Source organism: Entelurus aequoreus, linkage group LG11 (genome assembly GCF_033978785.1).
Source record: "Entelurus aequoreus isolate RoL-2023_Sb linkage group LG11, RoL_Eaeq_v1.1, whole genome shotgun sequence".
In the NCBI taxonomy this organism is placed as follows: Eukaryota; Metazoa; Chordata; class Actinopteri; order Syngnathiformes; family Syngnathidae; genus Entelurus; species Entelurus aequoreus.
This window is the reverse complement of record NC_084741.1, coordinates 14,199,384-14,208,682: the sequence shown is the minus strand read 5'-3', so window position 1 is coordinate 14,208,682 and position 9,299 is coordinate 14,199,384. Positions and strand designations below refer to the sequence as shown.

The 9,299-nt window shown below is 41.4% G+C and overlaps 1 protein-coding gene across 1 annotated transcript in view; it reads left to right on the top strand.

The window, feature by feature from the left end:
* Nucleotides 1-1,983: 1,983 nt before the first annotated feature.
* The window catches only part of rasip1 (Ras interacting protein 1), a 38,945-nt gene continuing 31,629 nt past the window's right edge, over nt 1,984-9,299 (top strand). Inside the window, 1 exon segment of the mRNA XM_062064131.1 lies at nt 1,984-2,214. The gene's annotated coding sequence lies outside the window, so the exon portion shown is untranslated.

The following is a 9,299-nucleotide window of genomic DNA, read 5'->3' as shown; positions in this document are numbered from 1 at the left end:
AATCAACGTCGGAACCTGACATTGAATAAACGTCGTCAAAAGGCATGTTGTTTCAACGTTGTATTGGTGTTGTAGAATATTGATTGGGAATTGACTAAATTTCAATGGTCAAAACAACGTCAGAACCCGACATTGAATAAACGTCGTCAAAAAGCATGTCGTTTCAACGTTGTGTTTGTGTTGTAGAATATTGATTGGGAATTGACTAAATTTCAATGGTCAAAACAACGTCAGAACCCGACATTGAATACACGTTGTCAAAAAGCATGTTGTTTCAACGTTGTGTTTGTGTTGTAGAATATTGGTTGGGAAATGACCAAATTTCAACGTTGTATTTGTGTTGTAGAATATTGGTTGGAAAATTACCAAAATTCAATGGTCAAATCAACGTCAGAACCCGACATTGAATAAACGTCATCAAAAAGTATGTTGTTTCAACGTTGTGTTTGTGTTGTAGAATATTGGTTGGGAAATGCCCAAATTTCAAAGGTCAAATCAACGTCAGAACCCGACATTGAATAAACATTGTCAAAAAGCATGTTGTTTCAACGTTGTGTTTGTCTTGTAGAAAAATGGTTGGGAAATGAGCAAATATCAATGGTCAAATCAAAGTAAGAACTCAACATTGATTAAACGTTGTCAAAAATCATGTTGTTTCAACGTTGTATTTGTGTTGTAGAATATTGGTTGGGAAATGACCAAATTTCAATGGTCAAATCAACGTCGGAACCCGACATTGAATAAATGTTGTCAAAAAGCATGTTGTTTCAACGTTGTGTTGTAGAATATTGGTTGGGAAATGACCAAATTTCATTGATCAAATCAACGTCAGAACCCGACATTGAATAAACATTGTCAAAAAGCATGTTGTTTCAACGTTGTGTTTGTCTTGTAGAAAAATGGTTGGGAAATGACCAAATTTCAATGGTCAAATCAAAGTAAGAACTCAACATTGATTAAACGTTGTCAAAAATCATGTTGTTTCAACGTTGTATTTGTGTTGTAGAATATTGGTTGGGAAATGACCAAATTTCAATGGTCAAATCAACGTCGGAACCCGACATTGAATAAATGTTGTCAAAAAGCATGTTGTTTCAACGTTGTGTTGTAGAATATTGGTTGGGAAATGACCAAATTTCATTGATCAAATCAACGTCAGATCCCAACATTGATTAAACGTCGTCCAAAAGCATGTTGTTTCAACGTTGTGTTTGTGTTGTAGAATATTGGTTGGGAATTGACTAAATTTCAATGGTCAAAACAACGTCAGAACCCGACATTGAATAAACGTCGTCCAAAAGCATGTTGTTTCAACGTTGTGTTTGTGTTGTAGAATATTGATTGGGAATTGACTAAATTTCAATGGTCAAAACAACGTCAGAACCCGACATTGAATAAACGTCGTCAAAAAGCATGTTGTTTCAACGTTGTGTTTGTGTTGTAGAATATTGATTGGGAATTGACTAAATTTCAATGGTCAAAACAACGTCAGAACCCGACATTGAATAAACGTCGTCAAAAAGCATGTTGTTTCAACGTTGTGTTTGTGTTGTATAATATTGATTGGGAATTGACTAAATTTCAATGGTCAAAACAACGTCAGAACCCGACATTGAATAAACGTCGTCAAAAAGCATGTTGTTTCAACGTTGTATTTGTGTTGTAGAATATTGGTTGGGAAATTACCAAAATTCAATGGTCAAATCAACGTCAAAACTCAACATTGATTAAACGTCGTCAAAAAGAATGTAGTTTTAACGTTGTATTTGTGTTGTAGAATATTGGTTGGGAAATGACCAAATATCAATGGTCTAATCAAATGCTAACATTGGCCTGTCTCCTGCCTTTCATTCCAGTTGTCCCTGCGTGGTTCTCCCGCTCCCAGCCAGGATATAGGTGTTGTCCGCTGCCAAAGGAAGGAAATTGTGTCACTCAGAACAATGGGCCTGTTTCTCTATCTATAGACTCAGTCGGGCAGAGCGTGGCCGAGCATGAGCGCGACTCGTCCTGCTCCGGCGGCCGAAAAAACGACACAAATTGAACGTTGTCATCGACGAGGAGACGAACTGAAGTCGTGGACGAAGGGACATTTGCGACGGACTGAAAAATGGAACTTTGCTGCGGGAAAAGGAAAGGCCTGAGGATTGTTGGATCACACTGAGGTGCGTACTCGACTTTAGGCGACGACGAATCTACCACAGAGGGATCGGACGGGTGAGTCGTTTCATTTCCGAGTCGTCAATACCTTCTTAATTACAATGAAGCAATTAGTGGTGTAAAGTATTTTGATGGCGGAAGTCAGAAAGTGACCTCCTGGTGACGTCACTTTCCTGCCAGATGGGAGACTTCCTGTTGAAAAAATGCCGCATTTTTCAGGAACTCATTTGTGTCTTGTTTATTTCCGCGTGTTGACAACTTACACTCCACGAACATCCTGTTGATGCGCCTTGACAGTGACATCATCCTATTGTTTTATTGTTTCACTTGTCTGGCACCGCGGCCAAGATTACAGCATTTTCTGATGCCAAACCACAAAAGTAGTGTTGTAGTTTTTTATCTCACTCTCTGCGTCTGTATCTTCGATTTTTGATTCGTTTGTACGTCAAATCTGTCAGTCCGTATTTCTGGCAAATATTAGCTCATTCGGAATTTGAGGCCTGCGACATGTTTCGAAAAAAGCTGGCACAAGTGGCAAAAAAGACTGAGAGAGGTTGAGGAATGCTCATCAAAGACTTATTTGGAACATCCCACAGGTGAACAGGCTAATTGGGAACAGGTGGGTGCCATGATTGGGTATAAAAGCAGCTTCCGTGAAATGCTCAGTCGTTCACAAACAAGGACGGGGCGAGGGTCACCACTTTGTCGACAAATGCCAGAGCAAATTGTTTAAGAACAACATTTATCAACCAGCTATTGCAAGGAATTTAGGGATTTCACCATCTACGGTCCGTAATATCATCAAAAGGTTCAGAGAATCTGGAGAAATCACTGCACCTAAGCCATGATATTACGGACCTTCAATCCCTGCATCAAAAAGCGACGTCAGTGTGTAAAGGATATCACCACATGGGCTCCGGAACACTTCAGAAAACCACTGTCAGTAACTACGGTTGGTCGCTACATCTGTAAGTGCAAGTTAAAACTCTACTATGCAAGGTGAAAGCCATTTATCAACAACACCCAGAAACGCCGCCGGCTTCGCTGGGCCCGAGCTCATCTGAGATGGACTGATGCAAAGTGGAAAAGTGTTCTGTGGTCTGACGAGTCCACATTTCACATTGTTTTTGGAAACTGTGGACGTCGTGTCCTCCGGAGCTAAGAGGGAAAGAACCATCCGGATTGTTCTAGGCGCAAAGTTGAAAAGCCAGCATCTGTGAAAGTGATTATATGCATGAGTGCATACTTGTATATGTACATGTATGTGTATACGTATGTTTGTACAGTGCATGTATTGTACATGTATGTGTATATGTATGTTTGTACAGTGAATGTATATGTACATGTATGTGTATATGTATGTTTTTACAGTGAATGTTTATGTACAGTATGTGTATATGTATGTTTGTACAGTGAATGTATATGTACATGTATGTGTATATGTATGTTTTTACAGTGAATGTTTATGTACAGTATGTGTATATGTATGTTTGTACAGTGAATGTATATGTACATGTATGTGTATATGTATGTTTTTACAGTGAATGTTTATGTACAGTATGTGTATATGTATGTTTGTACAGTGAATGTATATGTACATGTATGTTTGTACAGTGAATGTATATGTACATGTATGTTTGTACAGTGAATGTATATGTACATAAATGATAAATGATAAATGGGTTATACTTGTATAGCGCTTTTCTACCTTCAAGGTACTCAAAGCGCTTTGACAGTATTTCCACATTCACCCATTCACACACACATTCACACACTGATGGCGGGAGCTGCCATGCAAGGCGCTAACCAGCAGCCATCAGGAGCAAGGGTGAAGTGTCTTGCCCAAGGACACAACGGACGTGACTAGGATGGTAGAAGGTGGGGATTGAACCCCAGTAACCAGCAACCCTCCGATTGCTGGCCAGGCCACTCTACCAACTTCGCCACACCACGCCGTGTATGTGTATATGAATGTTTATGTATATGAATGTTTGTACAGTGAATGTATATGTACATGTATGTGTATATGTATGTTTGTACAGTGAATGTTTATGTACAATAATGTGTATATGTATGTTTGTACAGTGGATGTATATGTACATGTATGTTTGTACAGTGAATGTATATGTACATGTATGTGTATATGTATGTTTGTACAGTGAATGTATATGTACATGTATGTGTATATGTATGTTTGTATTGTGAATTTACGTGTGGATGTGTGTACTTTGAGTGTGTAGGTATGTACTGTATTTGTGTATGTTTGTGAGAGCGTAGGTACCTGTGTGTGCGCGTATGTGTATGTATATATGTATGAATAACTGTGTGTATGTGAGTATATATATGTGTATTTGTATGTACGATGTATAATTTTTCATTTTTAACCACACACACACAGACGGAGATACAGACACACAAACTATTGCACAGACTCGGATTACATACACACAGATTGGGAGACATTTTCAAATAGTTTTCCTACAATAATACTTCTGTAGGTAAATGTTGAGTTTATTTTCAACACACTCGTTTTTTTCCTTTTGTTTGTGCTTTGCCACTTCACTTTTATGTTTACACGAACTGCCACTCGTGTTACACTGCAACCTGAAAAGGAGCAGGATGAAGCAGAGCGTATTCATCCCTACCTTTCCTCGGTATTGATCACCGATGTAATAATGTGATGATCGCTGTTTACGTACTGTGTATGGTCATTGATGATTTCTGTGTGTCCTGTCATGATGAGCATGTGTGCACATTTCTTGCAACACATGGCAAGTCAAGTCCTCAAAAAGGTGGTACATCATTTTAGCAATGAATAACTCGGAATTCATGATGTCAAGCACCTGAGGGGAGAGTGGATCGTGAGATGGACAGGCGGATCGGTGCGGCGTCCGCAGTGATGCGGACGCTGTATCGGCCCGTTGTGGTGAAGAAGGAGCTGAGCTGGAAGGCAAAGCTCTCAATTTGCCGGTCGATCTACGTTCCCATCCTCAGCTGTGTTCATCAATCAATCAATCAATCAATCAATGTTTATTTATATAGCCCTAAATCACAAGTGTCTCAAAGGGCTGTACAAGCCACAACGACATCCTCGGTACAGAGCCCACATACGGGCAAGGAAAACTCACCCCAGTGGGACGTCAATGTGAATGACTATGAGAAACCTTGGAGAGGACCGCATATGTGGGTAACCCCCCCCCCCCCCCCCCCCTTTAGGGGAGACCGAAAGCAATGGATGTCGAGTGGGTCTGACATAATATTGTGAAAGTCCAACACATCAGCGAAAGTCCAGTCCATAGTGGGGCCAGCATGAACCATCCCGAGTGGAGACGGGTCAGCAGCGTAGAGATGTCCCCATCTGATGGACAGGCTAGCTGTCCACCCCGGGTTTGGAGCAGAGTAGAAAAGAAAAGAAAAGAAACGGCAGATCAACTGGTCTAAAAAGGGAGTCTATTTAAAGGCTAGAGTATACAAATGAGTTTTGAGATGAGACTTAAATGCTTCTACTGAGGTAGCATCTCTAACTTTTACCGGGAGGGCATTCCATAGTATTGGAGCCCGAATAGAAAACGCTCTATAGCCCGCAGACTTTTTTGGGGCTCTGGGAATCACTAATAAGCCGGAGTTCTTTGAACGCAGATTTCTTGCCGGGACATATGGTACAATACAATCGTCAAGATAGGCAGGAGCTTGACCGTGTAGTATTTTATACGTAAGTAGTAAAACCTTAAAGTCGCATCTTAGGTGCACAGGAAGCCAGTGCAAGTGAGCCAGTATAGGCGTAATATGATCAAACTTTCTTGTTTTTGTCAAAAGTCTAGCAGCCGCATTTTGTACCATCTGTAATCTTTTAATGCTAGACATAGGGAGGCCCGAAAATAAAACGTTACAGTAATCGTTGGGTTATGCCCGAAGGGACAAGATCACGGGTACGAGTCTGACCGGTAGGAGATCACGGTGGAAGACCCAGGACACGTTGGGGAGACTAGGTCCCCCGGTTGGCCTGGGAACACCTCGGGATCCCCCGGGAGGAGCTGGACTAGGTGGCTTGGGGAGAGGGAAGTCTGGGCTTACCTGCTTAGGCTGCTGTTTTCTCACATATTTTGTTAGACAGTGCTTCTCAATAATTTTTTGTCATGGCCCCTTTGGGCGCATGATATCATTTATTTACTAAATGTTTTATCTATCCGTACAAACCACTCTTTGAGTTGCTGACGCCAGTAATTAAAGTCACAGGCCACCTTAAAACCATGTGGTGGAACACGCTAAAAGATGTGGCCAGATTGATACCATCCATCCATCCATCCATTTTCTACCGCTTGTCCCTTTCGTGGTCGCGGGGGGTGCTGGAGCCTATCTCAGCTGCACATGGGCGGAAGGCGGGGTACACCCTGGACAAGTCGCCACCTCATCACAGGGCCAACACAGATAGACAGACATCATTCACACTCACATTCACACACTAGGGCCAATTTTACTGTTGCCAATCAACCTATTCCCAGGTGCATGTATTTGGAGGTGGGAGGGGCCTATCCCCAGGTGCATGTCTTTGGAGGTGGGAGGAAGCCGGAGTACCCGGAGGGAACCCACGCAGTCACGGGGGAGAACATGCAAACTCCACACAGAAAGATCCCGAGCCCGGGATTGAACTCAGGACTACTCAGGACCTTCGTATTGTGAGGCACATGCACTAACCCCTGTTCCACCGTGCTGCCAGATTGATACCATGTGACGGACTATTTTAAAACGGACAATTAAATGGTGTGGCCGACCAGATTTTGCCCCCGGGCCTTGAGCTTGACACCCATGGCTCATCGTAGACTCGGTCTTATATCCTGGTTGAGCTTGCTAATTTATGCTGAAAGCTTGTGTATTGTTCAAGAATTTAAAAAAATACAAAAAAACGCTAGAACCTGGAAGTCCCTTGCCTCCCAGGACTCCCCTGCAACAACTCACAGCGCCCCCGCCCCCCTGGGGGGACCAGCCCCACTTCTTCAGAAAGCACTTACTTGGCTGTCAGGATTTTAGTACCTCTGGTAATAACTCAGAGCCGGGCCGGGTGTGAACTGACCAAACTTTTTAGCCCGGTAGTCACATCTCGTGCCGGCGACTTAGGTCCACGCCCTCGTTCAGCGCAGTAGGAAAATACAACGCAGCCGAGAGCGAGAGTACACAACCGCGACAGTTACTCTCGTTTTTCCTTTTTGTTTGCGCTTTGCCACTTCACTTTTCTGTTTACAAACGTTTGTACATGAACTGCCACTCGTGTTAACTTCCGAGCTTGTACGCTGTTGACAAGTGACTGATGACCTTGCTGGACGGTTGATGGTCGTCCCCAAAATACACTTGCAGACAATATCGTCCATCCACTTGTAAATGTGTGCGTCGCTAAGAAAAATGTGAGTGGTCAAATAAATACAGTCGCATCACTACCTTTCATTCAATGTTTTACTCCTACTAAATCACCAAAGTCAGTCTTGTAAAGTTTCTAGCGACCATGACTCAGCCTGACTGGGTCAACGTATTAGCCCACATTTGTCGACTTTTTGTTATTGGTGGTGATCGGAATACAACTGCTCGCATGATCCGAGTTCCTCCAAGCCAGAGCCATGGGAGAAGCCCGCTCTCCCCTGCCTGGAGACGGGTAAGGGGCCCCGCTCTGCCATGTGCCCGCTCCGGGTACGTCCCCGCTCCAACCCGGGCCCCCCCCTGTGAAGTTAGAGTCTAACGTACAAGATGTATCAAAGTGAATAAATTGCGACCTCTCCAGGGTGCACCCTGCTAGGTAACAAATAGATGGATGGAAGCTTGGACAACCTGCCTGGAACTTGCCCTTGTGTGGTCTTCGGGTCTGTGGGACCCGTTTTCATTTTTTATTAAAAGAAAAATGATACAATTAATTATTTTTTCAAACTGAGACTCACTGACTTTGGCTCATTTTCTGTGAAGAACATATATCAGAATACATATTTAATGACCACACACCATACACCCCCCTACACATTTCTATTACATATAAGATGTCCGGGTCCACTGCACCCGGGGCTAATAGAAGTGTGGAAATTGATGTTCTGTGTACCACACACACACACACACACACACACACACACACACACACACACACACACACACACACACACACACACACACACACACACACACACACACACACACACGCACACACACACACACACACACACACACACACACACATGTGTGTACTTCTTACCTTCTTGAGACGTGAGAAAAATGCCTCCCTCTTTAGGACCAGCCTTTCTAGATATATAAAGATGTGTATTTACAACATTAATAATATATACATACTATGCAAACATAAAAAAGCTTGTTGTGAAAAATGAGTTGGAATTTCCCAAGAAAAAGGTCACAATTTCACAAGAAAAACGTGGAATTTTGGCAGTATTATAATAAAAGTCGTCATTTTACTCAACGCAAGTCAAAATTTTATAAGAAAACTGAACATTTGTGCAATATTATGATAAAAGTTGGAATTTTACTCAATAAGAGTGGCAATTTTACAAGAAAAAGCATAACATTTTGGCAATTTTATGAAAAGAGTCGTAATTGTGCCCGACAAAAGTCACAATTCTGTAAGAAAACTTTAAAATGTTGGCAATATTACAATAATAATCTGAATTTTACTTGGCAAAATTATGACAAAAAGTCATCATTTTACTCAAAAAATGCCACTATTTTACTAGAACAACCAAAACATTGGCAGAATGTTATAGGACAAATGTCACCATGTTGCATTAAAAAGTAATTTTACAACAAAAAAGTCATAATTTTACAAGAAAATATTGCAATATTTACAGAAACTGAAAAAATATGAAAAATTGTTCCCAATTTTATATTTAAAAAAAAAAGTTGACACATTGTGAGAAAAATAATGTTTTTTTATTTTTTGGAATTGGTTTTTAATCATCATTATTTACTCCAAGTTATTACAGTAACTTGGAGTAAGTAAGTCTCTATATACATATTTATTTATTTTTTGAATTTTAATAAATTTTGGCCAAAGGGGGCGCATTTCAATTTCTTACACACACTTGTTATTTCATATGTTGACCAGAGGGGGAGCACTTTTAAAAGCGACACACAGTCAATTTGAAAAATCCCTCCTT